Raw genomic sequence first — 24700 nt, 5'->3', positions numbered from 1 at the left:
GTTTCCATGATCCACAGTGAAAGGAAAAATGGAATTCAAATTGAAACACATTTCAAATTGTAATTAGTTTTTGATTTTACATTTTCCATTGAAAAAATAGATAAAATGAGGGTTTCCCCCCCCCACACAAAAAATATTCTGTTGAAATATTTTACCAACTGTACCTGATTATCATAGGAATACATATAGTATCAATGACAAAAACATAAGTGACTAATGTCACTAAGCAATAGACCCGAAAATTTCAATTTCCGTTTTGAAATACCAAGTCATTGAGTTCATAGTTCAAAAATATTGCATTGCAGCTTTCTGAAGAAAGTTTATTGGAGTATTCAGTCTTAGCATAGACACCCTAAGAACAGAAAAAGAAATAAAATTCAGTAGATAACTTATTTGCTTTGAGTGATTGGCTCTTCTCTCATACTCAGAGCAGAAGTCGGTAAAACAAAAAGGTAAGATTTTTTTCCCAAAACTCATCATGAGTTCATTAACAGGCTATTAAATGAGCAGACAATGAACTCACCATCTCTGCCACAACTTGAGCTTCAGACTGATACACAGTCGCTTTGTATTATTGACAGTGATAATTCTAGAAAACCATAGTCCAGTAAATAAAATACCTATGGTACATTTAATATGAGATGGAAAAAAGATCTGCAGACTGTAGAACTGCATATATTCTTCCCAACTGTCATTGCCAGACCATTAGCACAGAGATGCCTCCAACCACGCCGGAAGGGGGGGGGGGGAAGGTTACGAAAGGGCTGAAACATTTTTTTGTCAACATGAAAAGAGAAACAAATTTAAATGTTGTACCCTGGCAAAGAAAATAACCTTGTTTCCCCAAGAATTATTATTCAGGCAAGGCCTGGGTGGTTCAAAAAGGATGAGTTTCAAACATTTTAAAATGATAAAACCTGTTTATCTGCTGCCTTTCCTTGAGAGGTTCTAAGCTGGCTGGATTTCTCAGCCCCATTCCACTCAATCTAAGAGCTACTCTCATCTAGTCATGGAATGCTGTTGTATGACCCATGCTCCTCAGCTAAGATGTGAATTATTAACAATGAAACACTCACAGTGGGCTGCTTCCAATCACGAAAAGAGATTTTAAAAGTGCAAAAATATGTACAGTATATTTGGATAATACATACTTTTGAGGAAACTATAATTTATTTGAAGAGACTGTACAAGAATAAAAAAAGGCTACCTGGCAGTGGATTATCTGATGTGTTAGTTGATTTCAGAGCAATTGTAAAACCAGGATTTTGATAAGAATTTTAAGGCAAAACAGTTCTGTGGGTCCAATTATGCACATCACCTCATGAAGGAGTCTGTAAAACCAGTCTTTCTACCATGGGAGCCCTTCTGAGGTTGCACACTTGCCATAGAAATGTTGTTTAAATTTGTCTTGAATAATATATGAACACAAGGCTCAAAAACTATCACACCCACAGCTGCACTGATTGGAGGAACAGGCATGGCATGAACATTGCAAGGCCATGGCTCTATCCTATTCTGTGCTGGAGGGGAAGATGGTACCAAATGAGATAGGGAAGATCATAATGAGTTATCTAGCAGATGATCTCCCTCCATGAGCAAGGACTCCCTGCCAGTGGCAGCAGACCACAGCCACAACTAAGTTATCAGTAGTTACTTGTATGTATTCCTTGAACAAAGCCTATTATAAGGTTTAGGAGTTGATAATCTGATGACTATAAAATCATTGACTTCCATGAAGCTGCTCAGACATACATAAGCTGAGAATTTAACTAAATATATATGGATTCAGGACACAGGATTTGGATGACCTCGGTTTGGATTTCAAAATCAAGTCCTCTTCTTGAAAGTTTGGGAATGCCATAAATAGACAAACTTTCAAAGTCCTGGAATGTAATGAAATTGGCACCTGTTTTTATCTCTAACCCCCTCCCCCCCAACTCTAAAAGCCATTTGCTCAGCTGTGAGTTCTTTGCACAGAATATAGCTGGGTTAGGGATCTTAAAATTAGATTAATCAACTAACCGAATACTCAATGGAATTTCCATTGACTATTTGATTAGTCAATAAGGGTGCTTCCACTTTGAAATGTAGCAAGAGCCTGCAGGGGCTTTTGTGCATTTCAAAGACTGAAGTGCTGCACAGAGTGCGGGGCCCGAGGGAAGTCCCCCGCTGACTCCAGGCTCCATGTGGCAATTCCGCTTTGAAATGTAGCAACAGCCAGGTAGGAAGTAGTTTTTCCATCCCTTTAAAAGTTTCAAGTTAGACAAATCAGCATTTTCTGAAGAAACATTTTATTGAAAAATTCCTGACCAGCCTTGGTATGCAGTGATTCCAAGTCTAGTATCTTTACCTGCTCCTATACCCAAGTGGCAAACAGACTCATTTTTCCAAGAATGGTGTCTCAGGCAAGACCTGATTGGCTCAAAAAGAAAAAGTTTCAAATATATTTCCAATTAATAAATCCTCCTTATCTGTTACTTTTCTTTGAGGGTGCATCTACACAGCAGGACTTAATTTGAAATAAGCTATGCAAATTGAGTCACATCAATTGAGTAGCTTATTTTGAAATTGGGAGCATCCATTCAGCACTTATTTCAAAACAGAGCACACTTCCTCCAACTTACCTTACTCCTTGTACAATGAGGGTTATAGGAGTTGGAGTAAGAAGTCTTCCAGCTTGACAGTATTTCTACATTTTGAAATAACTAGCATTATTTTGAAATAACATAGTCCGTGTCCACACAGCACGCAGTTATTTCAACATAAAGTTGCTGTGTAGACATACCCTGAAAGATTCAAAGGAACCTTAGGCATAAAATTCTAAGTCTCACCTGCCTATTTGCTTTTTTTCTTTTATTTTATTTTCACTAACCTTCAATGGCCACATCTATGTTGTCTATTTTTTCCCCTGAAAAATTTTCTAGAGCTGCAGTGGAAAAGTGTTTAGGAAACCTTGGCAGAGACTAAGTCACTTTGCTTATGTGGCCTGACCTCTCTTCTTTCATTCACTTGGCACTTAATCCCCAGTCAGAGGAAATTCTAAGACTCGCTCACTTCCTTGCTCTATTACCACCTCACTTCAGCTGCCCACACAAACACAGCTGACAATTTTAATAAGGATTTGCTGAGTACAGGATTTAAGTAATGGGCAATGAATTTAGCACTAGCAGATGTAATAACTATAGTTATGCTTTTAATCCTACCAACCTTTCTTTAGATTGGATTAGAGATTTTAGTACTTAATTCAAATTCTCTACTTACCAAGAAAGGTGAATTTCTGACATCCTCTGAGTTAAAAACAAAAATAAAGAATGCTCCCCAAACACAAACTAAACATCCTACAGTTTTCTGCAAATACAACTGATAAAGGAAATCTTTCAGCTTGAAAGTCTAAAATGTTAAATATAATTAGGGTAAATAAATGCACCACATCATTTAATCCACCATACAAACATGAAACAATAATAAGAATAATAAATGCCAGAAACTTAGGAGCTCAACCTCTAATTCATTCTCTTCCTTCATACTCCAAAGAGAGAGAGAGAGGGAGACCACATATATAGTAAAATAGTTAACTTAGGGAAGAGTGTATTGTTAATTAGCTTTGGAGGCCTGCTGCTGTGTTTTATTTATTTTTTAACAGCAGGGAAAAGAGTGCTTTTTGAATAATTTATGAAGGGGGGAAGCTATCCCACAGTCTGAAAAAGAAACAAACATCAGAAGCCCACTTTATGCTAACAATCAACAAATATCGCCTGGAAAGTCTTATCACTTCCGATTGTCCTATACTTAGCAAATTTGATTTTTTTAAGAGATCCTTATATTTAGTACTGGATGTCAGCCAGCCAGGGACCTGGGAAGGAAAGAATGAGCTCTATCAACCCAGACTTCTTCTGCATGTGAGGAATACCCCCCAGACATTTAATTTAATTTAACCAAAAATGATGTTTAATCTGATTGGTTGAATGAAATGGCTGAGAAATCAACAAGTACAAAAGGTTCAACTGTTTAGTAAGTGAGCCCTGTTAAAGGATGCTTCTTGATGTGTCTGGTTGCAGTTAAATAATGATGGCACACCATGAAGATGGGTGATGTGTTGCCAACATTTTAGTAAGGAAGGAATCTCTCTCTCTTTCTCAAGAAAACCCAAACAAACTCCCTCTCCTTAGTCTGTAACAAAAGGCAAATTCCAAGGCATATGACAAACATGTAGATGCAGGAAAGAGAAACAGAGGAATGCATTTTGAAATTAAAGGCTACAACATTTTAACTTTAATGGAAGTGGGGACAGGTAGTCATCCCTCCACAAGAAATACCAAGCATTTATTTGGGTCCATTGTGTTGTTAAATGACCTTCACACCAAACAACCAATACTCAGGGTTAGCTTCTTCAGCCTGTTGTAGGATTCAGGTCACTGATGATTCTTCCTGTGCTCCCTAGTAAGAGGGAATAAGAATACACATAAGGACAACCCTCCGTTTATAGAGACTTAATATTTCCTTCCCCCCTTCTCCCCCCTCCAGGTTTATAAGGTGCACTAGTTTTCACCTGGGCTGCAGGTTTACAAAATTACAAACTTGTTTATAAATATACAGCTTTTAAATCCACTCTGTATTGCCCTAAAGCCAGGCCTCCAGATATTGCACAGAAATAGGAAAAAGAAAAAAAACCTCACCAATTACCAAGCAATCCTCCTGTGAGAGAAAAAAAACTGTTTCCATATTCCAAAATCCTGCTTTCAGTCAGTTCATAAAAATGTAATTAATACCATAGATCTGTTAAAAAACAGGATGGCTGAAGTAGTGACCACAGTAGAATGGCTGATACACCCACTGGATGAGTCTACACAGCACAGTTATTTCAAAATAAGTGACTTTATTTCAAAATAATGCAAGCATCTACACAGCAATCCCATTATTTTGAAATAATTTCAAAATAATAGATGACTTATTTCAAAACCTGTAAACTTTATTCCATGAGGAACAGCATTTATTTTGAAATAGCTATTTTGGAATAGCAGTAGTTTGGATGCTCTACTGCTCCTATCTCAAAATAGCTTCTCCCCAGGGCCATTCAAAGTAATTACTTCCTAGTGCTTCCTGGGGCTCCAAGTTGAGGTAGTGTGTCCACATTAGTGAAGCATGCCTCGGAGTAATTTTCAGACTTCCCTGTAGTGTAGAAGTACTATTTCGAAATAAGTTATGTCTGAAAAAAATTGTGAAATAGCTTATTTTGAAATAAGTGTGCTGTGTAGACATAGCCCTTATGAGCTTCACCTATATGCTGGGCATGTGAGACAATCAACTCCACTTCCCCCACATCCCACACAAACAAATAGCCCAGTTAATGGCAGCATAGAGAGATGGAGGAATCTCTCCTTCTCCCTTGCTTGTGTTCCCGCCCATTTCTGTCTTCATTCTAGAGTGGATGGGGAGAGGGCTCATGTGCAGGGTCCCAGAGATTCTTTATCCTACTTGTGGTATCAAATATCTGCCATGTGGATAATGCAGGGTAAGCAATTGGGGGGGGGGGAGAGGGGTATTCTGATAACTATAATCAAAGAGAGAGGCAGCACTGTTGAGAAAATAAAACGGATATTAAGACCATTTTCCTGGAAATACTTTATTGATGAAAGGAGATACTAAATGTATTGATTGTACAGAAACTGGAATAATTTAAAAATAGGGTGCAAACACTACAGAGGCCTTGACTTTATTTTTTAACACCTCTCATGGGAGGAGGGAAGAGCCAAGGAGGAATGGAAGCAGCAACAGAATTGTTTCTGTGAGATTAAACAGACTGACAGGGATGATGCAAAAGCAGAAAGACAAGATTAACATGAATCAAACACACAGTGTGTTTCAGAGATTGAAACGTGTATCACTTTTCATAAAATGATACATTTCTTTGTTTGGACCAATCTAATGTGTAGGCAAGCAACCCATCCCTTCATGGGCAGCAATGAATCAAGTACATTGCGCTGAATATCTGGATTTACCAAAACACAATAGTTTTAGTCACATCATTTTCAGTATGGAGTCAGGCTCAACTGTCAATAGTGGTGATGAGTCATAAATGCTAAATATTTTATAACTGCCAGTATTTACTATTATGGCCTGGCTCTTGCTAAACATTATTACAGTGTAAGGTTTCAGCAACATCCTGGAAAGAAAGGTCAGTTAAAATGATAACAGCTGATAAATTCAGGGTTTGGAATCTATCTTTAAAACTCTGTCATGTGACCTATTACCATGAGATTGAAAATCTGCCAGTTAAAAAAAAAACACCTCACACTGAAAAAACACCTCCAGTGTATCAGTTGTGAAATTACCCCCCTTCCAACTCATCCATTCTATATACCTGAGAAGAAAATTGTCTCTCGACTCTGCAATGTATTTGATTCAGCCTCTAGCACAGCCTGCAGAAAGGGCTTGCATTGATTGCAGAAACTGAAGAGCAATTGCCCCCATCTACTGTTCTAAGGCTGAGTTGTTTACAAAGATTAGGATATTATATTTCACTTTTAAATTCTGTTTGGAAGTAAAAGGGAAAAGTGTAGGGCAGCAACAGTGTTTTCAGTGTTTAAATTCTGGTCCCCAGCTATTTTTTATGCCAGATTAAGTGCCACCTTGAGGAAAAATAATGTTAGATGGAAAAATTCAGACAGACCACTAATGCCACAAAACCAAGGGCTCAGGTTAACTCTGAAAAACAACTATTGAATAAATACACAAAGGGCAATTTAAAAATGCTTTAATAATAAAATATATATCAGGGCAATATTGAAAATTAGATTTGAGTTCAGTGAAATGATATTTCATGCATTATACAATGCCAATTACCATGTAAATAGATATAAAATAAAGTAATGTATAATTTAGGAGTTCAGTGTTTCACAAAGTAAGCATCAGAAAGCACTTGACATTTATTAAGTTTTAAAACTAGCCATGACAAACAAACAAGAAAGAAAGCAAGAAAGCAGCTATGCACAATTTCCTTTTTCATTATGGGACATATCTTGTCTCCAAATCTTCCTTTGGAATCTGGGCAAAAAATGCATAAATATTTAAGGCCTAAGACAATACTCAGTAAAGTGGGAGGTTTTTTTCCCCATTAACTCCAATTCACGTTAGGTCCTGCCCTTAAGTAGTAGTACATCCACATCTTTGAATCTCTACACAGTAGAAATTTGAGGCAGGATAAGAATGGGCTGTAAGAGGGGTAGAATTACATGTACGCATTCTTCAAGCCACTACCCAGAGATGGTTGAAGGATTGCTAGAGAACATGCAAAATGGAGGCTATAATAATCTGAAATTGTGGCCACAAAATAGCCCTCCTATTTCTTCATCACCTGGGGTGGAAAAGGATTTATTTTCCTTCGTAGCCCTGGAAGTGATTCTTGGTGAAAAGCCTGGTTTGAGCCTGTAAGAACTCCAGTGACATTTTAGAGCAATAAGGAAATACAACCATCTTTCAGCATGTAAGTCAATTTTGTTCTCTCAGCATGTTTACAGAAACTTTTATACCAGGGTATAATCAAGCAGTGAAAAAACCCTGACTAGGAAAGGAATCTCATTTGTTAAACTTTCCAAGCATAACTCTGAGAAAACTGATGCTTACAACATCAGCCATATAATATATTTCATATAACTCCCAAAAATGAAGCAAATACATTGATGTGATAACCAAAAAGGTCTCTTCCAACATGAGATGTTGATATACCCAGTGCTGGGTGTTCCAGCTGTTTGATAGTATAACAGGGTAACAATCAAACTTTTATGGAAGGAGGAAATACAGCCAGATAAAACACACCCCAGGGACAGGAAGATGAGGTTTAGTAAAATTAGAAATTAAGGCCCAGATTGTGCCCTCTACTACTTCCCTACTCCTTACATAATCGGTATGGCTCAGTAGCACCTGCAGCACTGTTACTATACCACATTAGGAACTACATGAAAGACTCTCAGTGAAATCTGAAGTCAACATAAACAAAGGTGACACCTGTCTGAAGGAATGACTGACCGAGGATGGTGACAGAACATGCCTGTTGTCCTTTTTCTGGGCCCACTGATGTTATCCAGAAAATCACAGTGAAGTTCTTATCAGTATTAACTTCTCATTTCATGTGTCTCCTTACGCCAGGAGGCTGTTATCTGGGAGGTCCCTGGAAATTGTAGGCCAACCAGTCAACAAGGGAAAGCACAGAAAGTTGTAGTGAAGCTTTGTCAGAATACATCCTAGAAAGAGCTAGGAGAGACTTGAACTGAGAATGAATCGTTTGTATTTCTTCTGAAGGAAGAAAGCTGAGAAAGACAAGGAGCTGTCTTTATTTATAGGTATGTCTATAAATAAAGGCAGAGAGAGAGAGTGACTGTCTGTGTAATTCCTCCAGAAAGATTCTACTCTTCAATGAAATCAGGTGAAAACTATAAACTGTGGAGCCAGCATGGTTAGAGAGTAATCCAGGTACTACCCCATTTGAACTCTACAACCAGAGAAGAAGAATTCTTAGGGGGTCTGCTCTTATAGCTAAAAGTCAGATAGACTCTAGGGGAAAATGTGTACCTTGGAGAGGATGAAAAACAACTGGTCAAAGTCAGTGTTTATTTTAGACTCTCTGTTGATTTTTTTTCTTCTGGCTGGAAGGAGTGGAGTCTTCCTAAATTACCTAGAAAGCTAAATTAAATCACATACCAGCCTACCAGAAGAGACAGACTTTGGACCAGAGGGCCAAACTGAGGCCCAGTGGCACACTTGTCTCTAATGAAGGTAAATGAGCTAGCTATTCCAGAGGAAGGTTTCCAGGATGGATTCCATGTAGGATTTTCTCATTTAAAAGTTACTTCCCATCACTTTTCATATGAGGGAGGATTATCTGCCCATAGACAATCTACAAAAATGCAGAATCTTAATAAGTAAAACTGTCCAAGTTCATTCATTATGCTGGGCTAGTGTGTCTATGCAGTACAGTTTCACTTTTATAGTTGCAAAAAGTAGCACGGCATTTAATGTTTAAATATTTTAGCATAATGCACCCGAGACGTTTAAAATATTATAGCAGCTATACTTTGTCACATTTCAGCTCAAATGTGCTATAAAAGTTAACTGGTAAAATACTTTCCCACAATTTTTTCAAGAAGTAAAGGCAAAGTACTAGTTTGTAACCTGTCAGCTAAAGATGTTTGTTCCAGATCTCTAATTTGAGCACATTGACATAGCTCCATGAAAAGGATCTATGTTGAATTACACCAATTCAGAATCTGGCCTTCTTAATACAGCTTGATATAAAAGTGGCTATTTACAAACAGATGGTTCCTCCAAAGTAAGAGTAGATCAGAGGAGGAGAGAAGGTGGCCAGGATACAGAAAGCAGGAGAAGTAATAAAAGGGTGAATAAATAGTTTGACAATGGCTTGTGTTTGAGGGGAAGGAGATTCCATGCTTTTCCTCATGTTGAGTTTTTTTCTGGCTGTATTTCTTGGTTTGTCTTACTGAGGAATTAGACCTTTTAACACACAACATGCTTTAACATGCTTCTGCTGGGACAGGGCAGGTGTCCCTTCTACTCTTTACATCACCCCACAGGTTCCTGCATATTTTTATCATGCAGTTTGTCATGCCACACATCACAAAATGGTAAAAAGCTAATCACCCAGTTATTACAGCTACTACAATTCTAAGGATAGAGGTAAACTGGAGCTCTCAGATATCACTGCACCGTAACTGGTGTGAAAAGTTGACACTTTAATGACCACAACTGTAAGTCACACCTTGTTAGCCCTTCAGTGTTAATGGCCTCAGTCTCTGTTATGAGTTTTAGTCTCACAAACTCTGTTCAGGATGAAATAGCCAGCAAATCTGCATTAGAGATGCAAATTCTGTCTTTGTTGATTGTCTTTTCATATTAGGGGGAAATGTTGATTTATAAACTGAAGACACATTTGCTAAAGAAATCAAGGTGAGACAAATGAGGAGCCTCGTCAGAGTACTATTTTAATAGTCACTTTTGGCATATTGACTGTCAATTTTTAGCACAAAATATCACATTGCAATCACTCTGTCAGAGCCCTTCATATGGGCTATGTCTACACTGGCGGGTTGCTGAGCCAGAAGTATGCAAATAAGGCTAAGCGTAGAATATGACCGAGCCTCATTTGCATACCTAATGAGCCGCCATTTTTGCGGAAGAGGCTCTTGCGCTAGAAGGAGCTGTCTACACTGCCCCTTCTTGCGCAAGAAAAACCCTCTTGCACAATGCCGTTATTCCTGAAAATAATCAGCGTAGTGGTATTGCGCAAGAGGGGTTTTCTTGCGCAAGAAGGGGCAGTGTAGACAGCTCCTTCTGGCGCAAGAGCCTCTTCTGCAAAAATGGTGGCTCATTAGGTATGCAAATGGGGCTCAGAGATATTCCACACATATCCTCATTTGCATACTTCTGGCACAAAATTCCACCAGACATAGCCAAGGTGTTAAACCCCCACTCTGTCACAAACACTAAGAGATTAAGAGACAGCAACTATCTCCTCCTACTGGACCTCCTTATACTCTCACCATCAACAGCTGTGGTGAGATCAGAAAGAGATGGGTAGGGAGCCTGCAGTGGACATTGTAAATTGGCAGGAAGCAGCTCAAAGAGTTGGAACTTCCAGGGACAAAATTGTAGAATGAGCCTTTCTGTTAGAGGGCTTGGAAGTAATTGTAGGGAGCAGCTTTGAGAGAATTATTTTATCTGAGGAAGCAAGTCTCAAAGTTCCTCAGTACAGGGTCTGTGGGCTAGAACCCAGGGTGTAGGGAGAGCCCAGGTTCACTTACCTGTAATGGAGTGAGGAATATTGAGAGAGTCTAGGGTGAGGCTGAAGGCCTACCATAGTCATTAGACTGCTTGGTTGATAGACTCTGTACTACCTCACAAGGACAGTGACTATAAAGCAACCTGACTGAAGGGCTGAGTCATGAAAAAAGGAGCAAACTGCTGGAGGCTTGGGTAAACAGTTGGAGGCTGCTGCACTATGTCTGGTCATGAGATGTTGCACTGGCTGGTGAGTGATGTCTTACCCTAAGAGTCCTACTGCTGTTGCTTTAGAATTGATTGTGGCATTAGGGATATGTATGTTCTGCATTAACCAAAGAAGGTAAAGATTGTTTGTTTTTCCTTTCACTTTCAACATGGAGGCAATAGTATAAACTCATCTGTGTTTCATCCTGTTCTTGGGATCTACTACAATGAGTTAAAAGGGGAAATGAAAAGATAAATAGCCTTAACTTTTTGATTTGCCCTTGAAATCATGCTGCAATAAAATCTTACATAAGAGGAATTGGGGTGTTTCCGCTCTGCTCTGAACAGCTTTTAATATTAGGAGTGGAAGGCGCAATAAACTATTTCGATAACCCTCTTAGGAGCTGCCTTGTCACAGATGGATTCTATTATTGAGAAGATGTCTGTGACAGGGTTATACTGTATAGCAACAATCAGTCAGCTAAGGACTTTCTAGGGTAAGTGTCCTCCATTTCACCTCAGGCACTTAACTAATAAACTAGTTCTTATCTGACAGAGAGAGGCTGGGAACGGGCCTTATTACATACATAGAGTATGCTATTGTATATATGTGCTTGATTTTTTTTTTTTTTTTTTTTTGTTAGAAGTGTATTGAGTCAATGGAAGTTTCAGGTCCTAAGAACATCTGATAGTTCTGTCAATTAGGTAACTGTATCAGATTCAGTGCCCCAAACAGTTTGCATGGGGCTGCTGATGGAAATTACATACATCTAGTTTTTGCTATTATTACTTCAAGTAATGACACAGCCAGTTCCAGCATGTGTAGCTCCCCAAATGACAGGAAAAAAACTTCTTCCACCAGAAGAGAGATGTGCAAATTATTTAAAACCCCAAAATGCATGTGTTTGCAATATTTTCTTTCCAGGGGGAAAAGGGAGGCTCTACTGAATAAACACTTAATTAAAAACAATCTCTAGGGTACTGAACTGTTTCCACTGGAAAACCACCTCTGCTGACTTCTCTTGAGTTGGGGAAATTAATTGAAAACAATTATGTTTTAGAAATGTTATGCTATTTTGGTTTAATCAGTCACTGTCTAATGATGATGATTTATCATCTTAATTGGCATGTAATCAGGTATTTATATAACATGTACTTCAAGCTGTTTCAATTGTTTGGAGGTTTTTTGGGGGAGCAGGCTGCATACAGAGAATTGTGTTGTTGAGGGAGGCTGCTACTTTGCTTGTGCAAATGTCTAATCTTTGCTTTTCAGACAGTGAACGGATTCCTTTTTAATGGAAGCCACCCTCCTGTGTCTGTATGTACATGTAATTATTTTAGTTGTCCAGTAAATTAAACTTCACAATATCCAATAAAAGTTGCTAGTTACATAAATGGCAAGAGGGTGGAAAAGTGACCTTTTTTTGTCCCAGCAAAAATACATGAAGAAGTTTTGGTTTGGAAACAAACATATTAGTATTGGAATTGTCAGTAAATCTTAATCAGTAAATTTTGCTCTTCCAGGTAGGTCTTTTTTTTTAATCCTGACACCTTTGAAGGTTTTAAAAGTACTTCAGAATATGAACAAACCAACTCTTCTTTTTGCTTATATTGATGTAAGGCTCTAGTCCAAGAAAAGCACCTGAGAATGTGATCAAAGTTAAGTAAACTAGTAAACCAATTGAGTCAGTCAGTGAAAAACAATGGTACATGACCATATGGTGTATCTGCACCTCTCTAAAACTACTATCTCTTAATCAAAACCTCAGCTTTCATTTTTTTAAGTAAATCTTTAGCTCTTCTGACTGAATAAAAATTCGGTGTGAACCTAATTAGTGATGTTAAATTCTCGGGAATAAACTTTTGGACAATATTCTTGAGAATATTGTCCAATGTGAGAACATTTGAGAATTTTCTCTTAAATACTTGTTAAATAGTTTTGAAAGAATTTTACTATTTATAATAACTTCAAGAATCATGAAAGTTTCCAATTGTTAACATGAAAATTTGGGAAAGTAAAGAAATAAGACAGAGGTTTAAATTACTAGAACTTTTATTACAAATCTTCTGTTGCAGGATACAAATATTTTTAACTTTCTGGATTGAATACAAGTCCAATCAGAATCTGCACTTTCCGAATCTGACCCATATATTTCTCTCTCCATCTTCCTCATACATATCAGCTGTGTCTACACAGGCATGATTTTGTGCAAATACTTTTAACGGAAAAACTTTTCCGTTAAAAGCATTTGCGCAAGAGAGCATCTATACTGGTATGTGCCTTTGCGCAGAAGATTTGCTTTTGCACAAAAGCATCCGTGCCAGTGTAGACGCTTTCTTGCTCGAGAAAGCTCTGATGGCCATTTTAGCCATCGGGCTTTCTTGCGCAAGAAATTAACGTTGCTGTCTACACTGGCCCTCTTGCGCAAGAATACTTGCGCAAGAGGGCTTATCCTTGAGCGGGAGCGTCAGAGTATTTGCACAAGAACCACTGATTTTGTACACTACAAAGTCAGTGTTCTTGTGCAAATACCCACAGCCAGTGTAGACAGGCAGTAAGATTTTGCACAAAAGTCGCTGTTTTTGCACAAAATCATGCCAGTCTAGATGCAGCCATTCTCTTCTTTGGCTTCTTCTTCTTTCTCTTCATTATCATCAATTTCTTCCTCATTTCTCTGGTTCTGTTTCCTTTTTTCTCTTGGGGATTTCAATGGAGCATCATTTGGGTTTTTAAGTAGCTTTGTATTATGGGCTATGAATGTCAGCTTGCCTGCCCTTTCTTGTGTTAACTTGGTTTTTTTTGCATTATGAATGATGCTATAAGTACTGAAACTTCTTTCAGTTGCTGCCGTTGTTGGTGGCATATTCAATATCTTGATGGCTGCTTTCCCTAATTTTGATCCATAGCAAATACCTTTCCACCATGATACTACATCTACTGAGCCATTGAATTTTGGATCTAGACTATTTGCAGCATAGTGAATGTCTTTTAGAGCTATATCTTTTCTTTTTTCAAAACTTTTTATCACATCCTGTTTTCCTTGTTTGATATAGCTACTTCCCGAAAGTCCAATCAAAATGATCGCTTAATTCCCTGAAACATTCAGGAACTTTGCTTATTTTTGGCTGGTCTGATTCAAGCAGCATAATCCATTGAACAACAGGACTTATCAGTGCATGCAGTTTTTGGACCCATACCCAAAATACATCTTCATCCAGGATTGAATTCCTGGTACGTTTGCTCAGTTTAGTCTGTAAATCTTTACGGATAGCAAGGCATTTGAAGACTTTTTTTCATTTCAATAAGCTTTTCAAACAATATAAAATGGAACCCCACCTAGTTTTAACTGGCAATTTATTTGCACAAGTTTGCTTTTTCTCTCTTTGAAATGCAGTAAAATGAGCTCATAAAACTTGCAATTTGTTAATTTCCTTCATGATAGTTTTACAGGTAGCTTCAGTTTCTTGAATAGATTTTAAGTTACTGATGTGTTGTCAGCAAGAGTAAGTCTCAGATCTGACACTAGGTTCTCAAAGTACAAAGGATGCCACACAGGTATCTGTCAAACACAAGTAGTTTATTTCCTGACAGCCAATAGCTGCACCCCTTAATTGGAAGGGCTACATAACAAAGAAGCGGCATATCTTGCATCCTTTCCTGCTAGCTGGGGATCCTGAGTCGGCTGCGGATGAAGTGGAAGGTTGTCTCAGCTTCTGAGGTGCTGGTACCCAAAGCCCATTGGTGAGGTCCAAATTGCTGTGCTTTGTTGCAGCTTTAAGTATAGTTCTCTTGCCTTGTTTTGCAGTTTGGAAATTTCCAGGGGTTACTCATTACGTGCTGATGTAGGGTTCAGCTGTTAGTTATGGATCTGGTTCCGATCTAGTTCTACTTGTTCTTTGGCCTTGTTTATGTGATCAGTACAAAAGGGTAAACAGAATTGTTTATGCGTTTCTGCCCTTTACCCTTATCTTATGCTTGTTCTTCCTATAGTGGCAACAATGCTTATCTTAAATGGCGTATGTTCCCAAAGACTAGCTTCTGGCTCATCAGATATAGGGAAAGGGGGGAAAGAATGCAGGCCTCACCACCCATAAATTTGCATGTACAAAGTTCTTCCGCAATTAACCCCTACATGATGTCACCAATTAACAAATGTGGTGTATGAGCAACACAAGTGTACATAGTAGAGTGATTGTATTTTTCGTTAAGCATTAAGGATTTCACCATTGCTAAAGCCTTATCAGTGACAATAGCACCAAACTTTACAGTGTCTATTTCTGTCATTATTTCTTCCATACAGAATGCTATATACTCAGCAGTATAGCGTTCAACATCAGTTGCCACTGTCTTGTAAAACACTGGTTGGGGTATTGATATAATAAAACTTATAACAGATTCAGTTCTTTGGTTGCTGCAAGCATCACACTGCAGTGCAAGAGAGGAGGCTTCAGCAATTTTTGTTTTTATAAGAGCATCAACATGTTGATATTCAGCTTCCAAAAGTTTGTTAGAAAGTGTGTACCTGGATGGCATCTTGTAAGATGGTCTTAATTTTTGCATGAAAGTAATCCAATCTTCATTTTCAACCAGTGAAAGAGGCGATCCCGATGAGAATATAGCTCATGCAAAAAATTCATCCAAAACTTTGTTTTCAGTTTCATTCGTAGAGTCAAAGTAGCGACTTATAGAGTGACACACCTTGGCTGAACTAGATGTGGAAGGTGGTGATGTAAATTCACTAGCACTATCACAGTGTTCTATAGGTGTTGATGCAGTTGGTGGTTGAGGTGATCTGCTTCTGGACTCTGAGAATTTTGTTGCCTTTTCCTTGATGTAAGCAGGAGTCTTCAAACAATTGGAAATATGCTTTCTCATCCTTGTTGCATTTCTGATGTATTCAGCCTTGCAGTGCTTACATTCATATAATACTTTTTCTTGAAGGCTACGTCTACACTGGCCCCTTTTCCGGAAGGGGCATGTAAATTTCACCAGTCGTCCTACTCCTTCAAAGTAGGAATAAGACCCTCCGGAAAAGGGCACTTTTTCCGGAGGATCGGGGCCAGTGTAGACGCTCTTTTCCGGCTTTTTTAAAAGCCGGAAAAAAGCGGCGGACATTTTTATTTAAATGCCGCGGGGGATATTTAAATCCCCCGCGGATTTCCCTACGACGACTGGTGAAATTTACATGCCCCTTCCGGAAAAGGGGCCAGTGTAGACGTAGCCGAACTGTTTTATGAGGGAAATAATCCCACACATCACTTTTAGGCTTAGTTCTTCTTTTCATACTGATGAAAACACAATTACACCTTCCACAAAAGAGAATAAATGTGTTATTGCCTTTTTATATACTTTTTGTGATGCTTCCAGAAAGTTCCATAAGTCAGAATTCCTGACTCATGAATGTTCTAGAAAGTTCCATAACATTCTGGAATGTTCTATAACACTCTCAAACTATCTTGAATGATCAAGAAAGCTCTTTAACATTCAGGGTGTTCTAAAAGTTGAATACAATATATTATTTCAAGAGGAAATGAAAAATTAGAAAATTCTCAAAAATTCTCAGGAAATAATCTTTTGGAGAATATTCCCAGAATATTTTCGTTCTCGGAGAATATTCTCCGGAGAATATTCTCACCTCACATCACTAAACCTAATGCATGATGTGGAAAGATCTACAATGTAAAGTTGCAGAGAGACTGGAATAACAGGTCTGATAGCTGTGATCTCTTCCACTATCCTGGTGAAGTATAAATTCAATGTCCAGTGATAATGCTTTAAGGAGTCAATATTAACTTCTCCTTCACTTGTTTTAAGAAATAGGGTGGGGACATTGTGTGGGGGAGAGGATGACATCACAGATCAGAGCATAATCTACTGCGAGGTCTCATTTTAGTTACTCCTAAGTGCACAAGAACCACTGCTTTCTCCTGTCCATTTGACCACTGCTTAAAGTTAGTGATGGTGGGTTGTGTGTATGTATGTGTGGGTTTTCTTTTAAGTACTCTAATGACTAAGGTCCTAAAGTTACTACTACTTTCTGATTTGAATTCTTTTCAGTGGGGTTATACCTAAAGTAAGGGAGAGGCCAATAAAGTTTATTTTCTTGGGCTTTTCTTAGCTTATACTATTAAAAAGAAGCCATCCTCTAAGGAAGGTACATTTGGATGTCTACACAAGTTGATCTTTGGGGCCTAAACAGCATTTTTTAAATGTGGATTTTGAACTCTAATTGGACATTTTGTTCTTTCCACTGATCACCATGGATTTCCTACTTAAAGGAATCCAGTAGCATCACCCTGAGTGCATCTCAATGTCTTTTTTTTCTGTTTTTCTTTCAGCCCTTTAATCTTCATATTTATGAGATAGTAGACAGCCTTCTCATTTGCCTTCCTCACCCTCCCACACTATCTCTCAACCACACAATGTGATCCTGCATCTGTGTTGGTGGCATTTTTAATCAAGGATATAAAAACATAGTGAAGATGATACTTAATGCAGACAAGAGTTTGTACACAAGTGGTACTCAAAGTTTATAGCTTATCGGGCTGCTTATTCACTTATCTACTTCTAGCTTCAGTTGTGACTCTTTAATTGTCTTTGTTATTCACATAGCCTCTGTCAGATTTTTCTTTTCCTTGTAAAATCCACCCAGGAAAGGTGGCTGTGTGTGGGTTTATTTTCCCTGGGTGAGGGAACAAGTCTGTGATGTAAGTTCTTGCTGAGAGAGCCTATGGTAAGGGAGAAAATGTAGGCTATGCTTTACGTTGTAGTATTAAGTTGAAATAAAAGGAAAAGCGGTGAGTGTTTCTCGGAAAGAAGGTATACAGCTAGACAGCATCCTTTTGTCAACCTGTGTTGTTAGCATGTGTTAGAACTCTGAGGGAGTGCCCACTGATTTTTGGTGAAACACTGCAGCAGGTGAGGTGCTGTAACCCATGTTGGATATAAAGGTAGTGGGAGAGGCTCTCTGAAAAGGTGGAATAATAATCTGGAACAAGGAGGGAAAGTGGAAGTGGGGGTGGGAGGTAATGATAGTCTGGAGCAAAGAGGGAAATTCTAGGGTGATCCTGGAACACAGAGAAATCCTAGGCCTGGCCTTACTTTAATATGTAGTTCAATATAGTCATGGGTCTCAGAGGTGTGCAAAATCCATACACCCTTCAGCAACATAGCTATACCACCATAAACCCTGCTGTAGATACAGAAAGACTGACTGAAGAATGACTTGGGGGGGTGGTGATGCTACAGTGCTGCTGAGAGCCCAAGCCCTTTAAATTGCTGACAGAAGTCTGAGGGTTGGCTTGAGGGGGTGGGGAATAGCATGATGCAGTCCAGGAAGCATGACAGGATGGCTTGCTGGCTGGCTGCCCCCACCCCTTCCAGGAGCATGGCCCTCCAACTTTGCCCAGGGACCCAGCCATTCTATTGACCTCCCCTCCCCTATTTATACATCTATATTGCCAGTAGTCTAGATGTAGCCTTAAACTGAGCTTTATCATATTACTGCTTATAGAGAAACAAGATGTATGTATTGAAGCACTAACCCAGAGAGTCTGAGTAGGAAAAAGATTCAGAACATTCACAGGATGTCATTACAATATGTGGGAGTTCCACAATACCTTTGAACCCTACCTTACACAGCACGTTTCTAAAGAGTACCATATGAATGTGTTTCCAGATCAATGAAAGCATGTGCTATGAAAACAATGAAAGAAAATAACTAGGTTTACTGTCTGTTTTTACCCATTTACATGTCTTATGCCTGAACAGCTCCCTAAGTGCTAAGATATCAGATTTATGCTGGAGTACAGTTGATTTTAAGTACTTTCCAAATATCTTCTGAAGATTAACTACTACAGCACTAAATATGTTCTGTATAGTTCTTAATGAGCATCATTTTCTTTTTCAGACAAACATAACTAATGTAACAGTTATTAAACAAAGATAGGGCTGCACTGTCATTGCTGCTTCTTTATTATGAAATTTGACAAAACAGGTCAGTGATATTCTAGACCAATTCTAATTATAAAAAAACTACTGTTCAGTATGAGAGGAAGCCATAAAATGAAAGTACAACATACTTCATGTAATGTTTGATTTCGTTATAAATTGTGTGGTCATGGAGAGATCAATCTAATAATCAGAAAGTGTTATGTTCATGTGTCTCAAGTTAGAGTCTCAATTCTTTAAGCTATTGTAGCTCAAGTGAAGACAATGGAACTAACTAATTTGCACTAGGTAGGACTAAGGCCTACTTTTGTAATATCTGCAGGTTGGACCTCCCTCTTCCGGCACCCTGGGGATCTGACTAATCCTGGTTGAGGAATTTTGCGAGAGCCGTGGGAAGTCATCTCTGGACCCTTGACACCAGCTCCACTGGCCTCCTGGCCAGATCCTTATCTCCTGTTAGTCCCGCTGTCCTGCTGACACCTGCAGGGGTCCTTGCCTCCAGCACTCCATTGGGGCTCTCATGCTGGACCATGGATGTTGCTGGACCAAAGAATCCCAGTTCAGAGAGTTTAAGCCTGTAGTTAAATTATTTCTTGCTATCATGGTAATTAGTTCTCCCTTGGACTTTTAGGTATATGAAGAAGGGGAATTTGACACCCTAAATCGTTGTGTACCTGTAACAAACTTCCCGTTTTGTTCTAAATTTTATTTGTAAACTGCCCAAGATGTAGGAGTTCAGTAGTGTATATTTAACACAGTACTTTAAAAGGTGTCCCTAAAATCAGCTTATTTTCCTGAAAGTGTACAATTCTGTTGCAAAGTTAGTAAAGAAAAATTTTAAGAGAAACTAGGATTGTTTTCCCTGAAAATACACTTAACCCTCTTATTAAATTCAGCATCCTAAAGGTATGCTTTTATACACACTCGCCTCAATACATTCAATCCTGAAAAGAAGAAGTGTCTAGCAATAATTACCAGATCTCTACAGCTCATTTTCTCATGGTTGGCAGCATCCCTGATCCAATATGGACTAGAAAGCTTCCAAGACTTCAGCAGCACTCTGTAATAGTTAAATTCAATCATTTTACATTAGCTGCAGCTGCCAAGTTTAGCTGCAGCTGCCTAAGAGGTAATGTATCTCCAAAATAAGAAGCTGCTGAAAGGGAGCATTTTCTCTCTTTAAGCTCTTCTATAATTTCTGTTGGTTCATTTAAGATTCTCAGAAGGTTTCTCAGTCAAAGCTAGTTTGCCGAGCCTAGTGCACTTGAAAGGTGGTAGATTAATTCTCAGCATTATCTGGCCAGTCAAGAATCATAACCAGCTACAATGATCTTTTTGAGTGTGAATGTGTGAGGCAACAAGGTTGTTCTTTCAAGCAATTGCATGCAGTAAGAATGGATTTCAAGGCTCAGACGTAACTGAGCTGATAACATGAATAATAGTTGACATGAGCAGAATTCTGTTATGGAAAGCCTGGAAGAGAGGTGCAGTCTTGCCACTGTTAGTAAATATAATTGGGTGCTGAGGAAAGTGGCCAATAATACAAATAAAATGGGTATAGTAGAAAACAGAGTGGTCTTCATCCTGCTCTGTTTCGTTGGCATGTGAGGCCATTGACATACTCCTAATTTACACCAGGGTAAAGAGAACAGGATTGTGTCTAGTATATTTGCGACCTGAGGTTAGATGCTCAACTTGTGTAAATTGCTGGGGTTCTTGTGATTTCTATGTACAGGCAGTCCCCGACTTACATGGATCCTAGATACGAACGGGGTGAGGCAACTCCCGCACATGCGCAGCAGCATTCCCGGGGCTCGCTCACCTGGGTCCTAGGATCCTCCTCCTCCTCGGGCCGGCTCCGACTGGGGTCCCGCAGAGCTGCCGGGCAGAGGAAAAGTGCCTCCCCACGCCCGCTGCCCCCCCCACCCCCCTGCCAGCAACAGGCTGCCCCCTCCCCTGAGCAACAGGCTGCCGAACAGACAAAAGCAGCCTCTCTGCCCCTCCTCCCCTCTATACATGCCGGGCTCCCGGAGCGCAGCAGCGTCCCGGGGCTCGCTCACCTGGGTCCTAGAATCCACCTCCTCCTCCTTCGGCTGGCTCCAACTGGCCTCTGCCTGCAGCAGCTGGCCACAGGGACAGGGATCCCGCCGAGCTGCCGGGCAGAGGAAAAGTGCCTCCCCACGCCCGCTCCCCCCCCCCCCCCGCGGCCTCGCATCCTGCACGCCTCCCCTCCCCCCCTGCCAGCAACAGGCTGCCCCCTCCCCTGAGCAACAGGCTGCCGAACAGCAGACAAAAGCAGCCTCTCCGCCCCTCCTCCCCCTATACATGCTGGGCTCCCTGGGCAAACAAAGACTCCACCAAAACAAACAAAGTGCTGGCCTCATTGTGTTAGCAAAAAAAGGACCCTCCTCCTAGAACCCTGGGTGGTGTGTGGAAATAAAGCTATTACCAAACAGCTCTGCACCATGCTTTGAGCTATTTGATGAGTTACTCCTTTAGTCCTGAGTTTGTCACAGGGACAGAAATACATGTGAAATCTTCTGAACAGGGGAACAGACAGCAAAACAAACATTAGAGGGGAGTTAACCTTTCCCTATGCTATCCAAAACTAAAAAAAATGTTTGGCTAGAGTTTCCCCTACAATATGTACCAGTTCCGACTTACATACAAATTCAACTTAAGAACAAACCTACAGTCCCTATCTTGTACGTAACCCGGGGACTGCCTGTATCTAAGTAGATTTTCATCAGCTGAAGATCTGGTCCAACTTTAGGAGCCAATACTGTCAGGGTATGTCTACACTACAGCACTAATTCAAACTAACTTAATTCAAATTAGTTAATTCGAACTAAGTTAATTCGAACCAGTGCATCTAGACCTAAAAACTAGTTCGAATTAGCATTTTGCTAATTCGAACTAGCATGGCCACAGTGAGTGGACCCTGAACCGAGGTTAAGGATGGCCGGAAGCAGTGCCAGCAGGGCATCAGATTAGGACTTAGAGCATGGAACTGCTGTCTCAGGCTAGCCGAGGGCTGTGCTTAAAGGGACCCGACCCCCCACCCCACCCCAGACAGACAGTTCTCAGGGATTCTCCACTCGCTTGTCTAACTCGATGAGGGACAGCAAAGCAGTCCTGGCTTGGAGTGCCCTGAATGCCCACACTCGGCACATCACAGCACTCAGCCATCAGCCTGGCTGCACTTGCTGCAGGCTGCCATCCGGGGGAGGAGGTCAAATGGGGGGCTGCAGGAGAGTTTCCACTCTGAGGAACCTGCAGAGCCACTCCAGTCCTCCCCATCGGGGGCTCATACCCCATTCCTCCCTCACCTCCTTCCACTTACCCCTCCCTAGACCCCCTTCCTGATGTAAAAAATAAAGTACACGTGTGTTCAAAAATAGAAACTCTGTTTATTTAACAAAACTGGGGGAAGGAATTAACCTCAGTGGAGACTGGGAAAAGGAGGTGGGAGAGGGGAAGAGAGAGGGTGGGAGAGGGGAAGGGGAAACCTGGAAGGAGGGAGCTGGAAGGGGGAAGCCAGGGGAAGAAGGAAGAGGGGAAGTATAAAACTATGGTACACCATATCTTCAGATGTGGTCTCCTTACCCCATAAAAGATGTTTTGGCCTTGGAAAAGGATCAGAAAAGGGCAACTAAAATGATCAGGGGTTTGGAACAGGTCCCATATGAAGAGAGGCTAAAGAGACTGGGACTTTTCAGCTTAGAAAAGAGGATACTGAGGGGGGATATGATAGAGGTCTATAAAATCATGAGTGGTGTGGAGAGGGTGCATAAAGAAAAGTTCTTCATTAGTTCCCATAATAGAAGGACTAGAGGACACCAAATGTAATGAATGGGTAGCAGGCTTCAAACTAATAACAGAAAGTTCTTGTTCACAAAGCAAATAGTCAACCTGTGGAACTCCTTGCCGCAGGAGGCTGTGAAGGTTAGAACTATAACAGATTTTAAAGAGAAGTTAGATAAAGTCATGGAGGTTGGGTCCATGGAGTGGTATTAGCCAGGAGGTAGAAATGGTGTCCCTGGCCTCTGTTTGTGGAAGGCTGAAGATGGATGGCACGAGACAAATGGCTTGGTCATTGTCTTCGGTCCATCCCCTCAAGGGTACCTAGTGTGGGCCGCTGTTGGCAGACAGGCTACTGGGCTAGATGGACCTTTGGTCTGACCCAGGACAGCCATTCTTATGTTTTTATGTTCTAAGCTCAGGGCTCAGAGTCGGGGGTCTCACTGGACCACCTTGATTTTCATGCAAACCTGCTCCTGGGTGGCCAGGCTGGCAGCTATTCTGCCCTAGACGGCCACTTTCCTGTGCCTAGTGTGGAGGTCGTGGATGAGGTCCACAATATCCACACTAGACCAGGCGCGCGCCGCCATTTTTAAATGTCCGAACTACCTAGTCCATGCCGCGTGTAGATGCGCGGCACGGAGTCCGCACTAGCGGACATTTAAAAATGGCAGTGCCCGGCTTTATGCAAATGAAGCCCGGGAAATTCAAATCCCGGGCTTCATTTGCAACTCCGGTTGCCTACATTATCACCCTAGTTAGAACTAGGGTGGTAGTGTTGACATACCCTTAGTCTTTAAGGTGCCACAGGACTTCTCCGATTATAAATATGAGTGGTTATGGTATGCACCTGGAGTATAGGAGACCTAGGTTCAATTTTCTCTCCCATAGGGAAAAGGTTTGATCAGGGCGTTTCCTCCTTCTGAGTGCACTGATATGGGACTGCTCCTGTTGTGCAACACGTCAATGTATAAATGAGTTATTTGTATGGGAAGACTAGATCCCGGATCTTCTACCTTGCAGATGGGTTCCCTAAGCAGAAGACAGTAGTACCTCTCCTCCCCATACAAAGTGCCTAAAGCTGGGGTGGTTCAAGCACAATTCCTTTAGGCACCTAGATCCATATTTATTGGGTGTGCTACAAAATTCAGTGCAATGTGTCTCACCTACAAAATTAGCAGACCCAAAGCATCATCTTAAACTGTCACCCAAGACACTAATTCTCCCCTTTGTAAAGGGATCGGATTCAGTGGCATAGAGTGGCTGCCTGACAGCACTCTGGGTATGCAAAGCAGCTGTAAAACCTGAGTAAACTAGCGAAGATGATTTGGCAGCAGTTTGAACCAACAAAGTAACAACTATTTTCCATGCACAAGTGAATTAAATATAGCTGTGACTGGGCTAAGTTTGCAGTCATGCACGCTACCAAGAAAGAAGGTGACTTTGAATTACAGTCTCAACACAATGTATATATATAGTGGTCTCTGAGAAACATAAGGACAGCCATATCGGGTCAGACCAAAGGTCTATCTAGCCCACTATCCTGTCTGCCAACAGTGGCCAATACCAGATGCCCCAGAGGAATCACAACAGGTAATCCTCCTGTGATCCCTCCCCTGTCTCCCACTTCCAGAGAAACAGATGCTAGCGACACCATTCCTACCCATCATGGCTAATAGCCATTGATGGACCTAAACTCCATGAGTATATCTAGCTCTTTTTTGAACCCTGTTAAAGTCCTAGCCTTCACCATATCCTCTGGCAAGGAGCTCCACAGGCTGACTGTGCGCTGAGTAAAGTAAAACAAACCAAAGGAAGTTTTTAACCTGCTGCCTATTAATTCATATTGTGGAAATAAGTAAATAACTTTTCCTTATTCACTTCCATACCAGTCATGATTTTATAGACCTCTATTATATCTCCCCTCTTAGTCTCCTTCTTTCTAAGCTG

The 24700-nt window shown here is 40.5% G+C and overlaps 1 long non-coding RNA gene across 3 annotated transcripts in view; it reads right to left on the bottom strand.

Annotated features, from left to right (window-relative positions):
• Nucleotides 1–2018: 2018 nt before the first annotated feature.
• LOC112543858 (uncharacterized) overlaps nt 2019–24700 on the bottom strand; it is a 73751-nt gene continuing 51069 nt past the window's right edge. For all 3 annotated transcript variants that reach the window (XR_012901313.1, XR_012901317.1, XR_012901315.1), the window contains one exon: nt 2019–4437. This is a non-coding gene — a long non-coding RNA (uncharacterized LOC112543858). The remainder of the gene's footprint in view (nt 4438–24700) is intronic.

Source organism: Pelodiscus sinensis, chromosome 1, assembly GCF_049634645.1.
Source record: "Pelodiscus sinensis isolate JC-2024 chromosome 1, ASM4963464v1, whole genome shotgun sequence".
Classification (NCBI taxonomy): Eukaryota; Metazoa; Chordata; order Testudines; family Trionychidae; genus Pelodiscus; species Pelodiscus sinensis.
The sequence above is the reverse complement of the archived record's forward strand: the minus strand, read 5'-3'. Positions and strand labels throughout refer to the sequence as shown.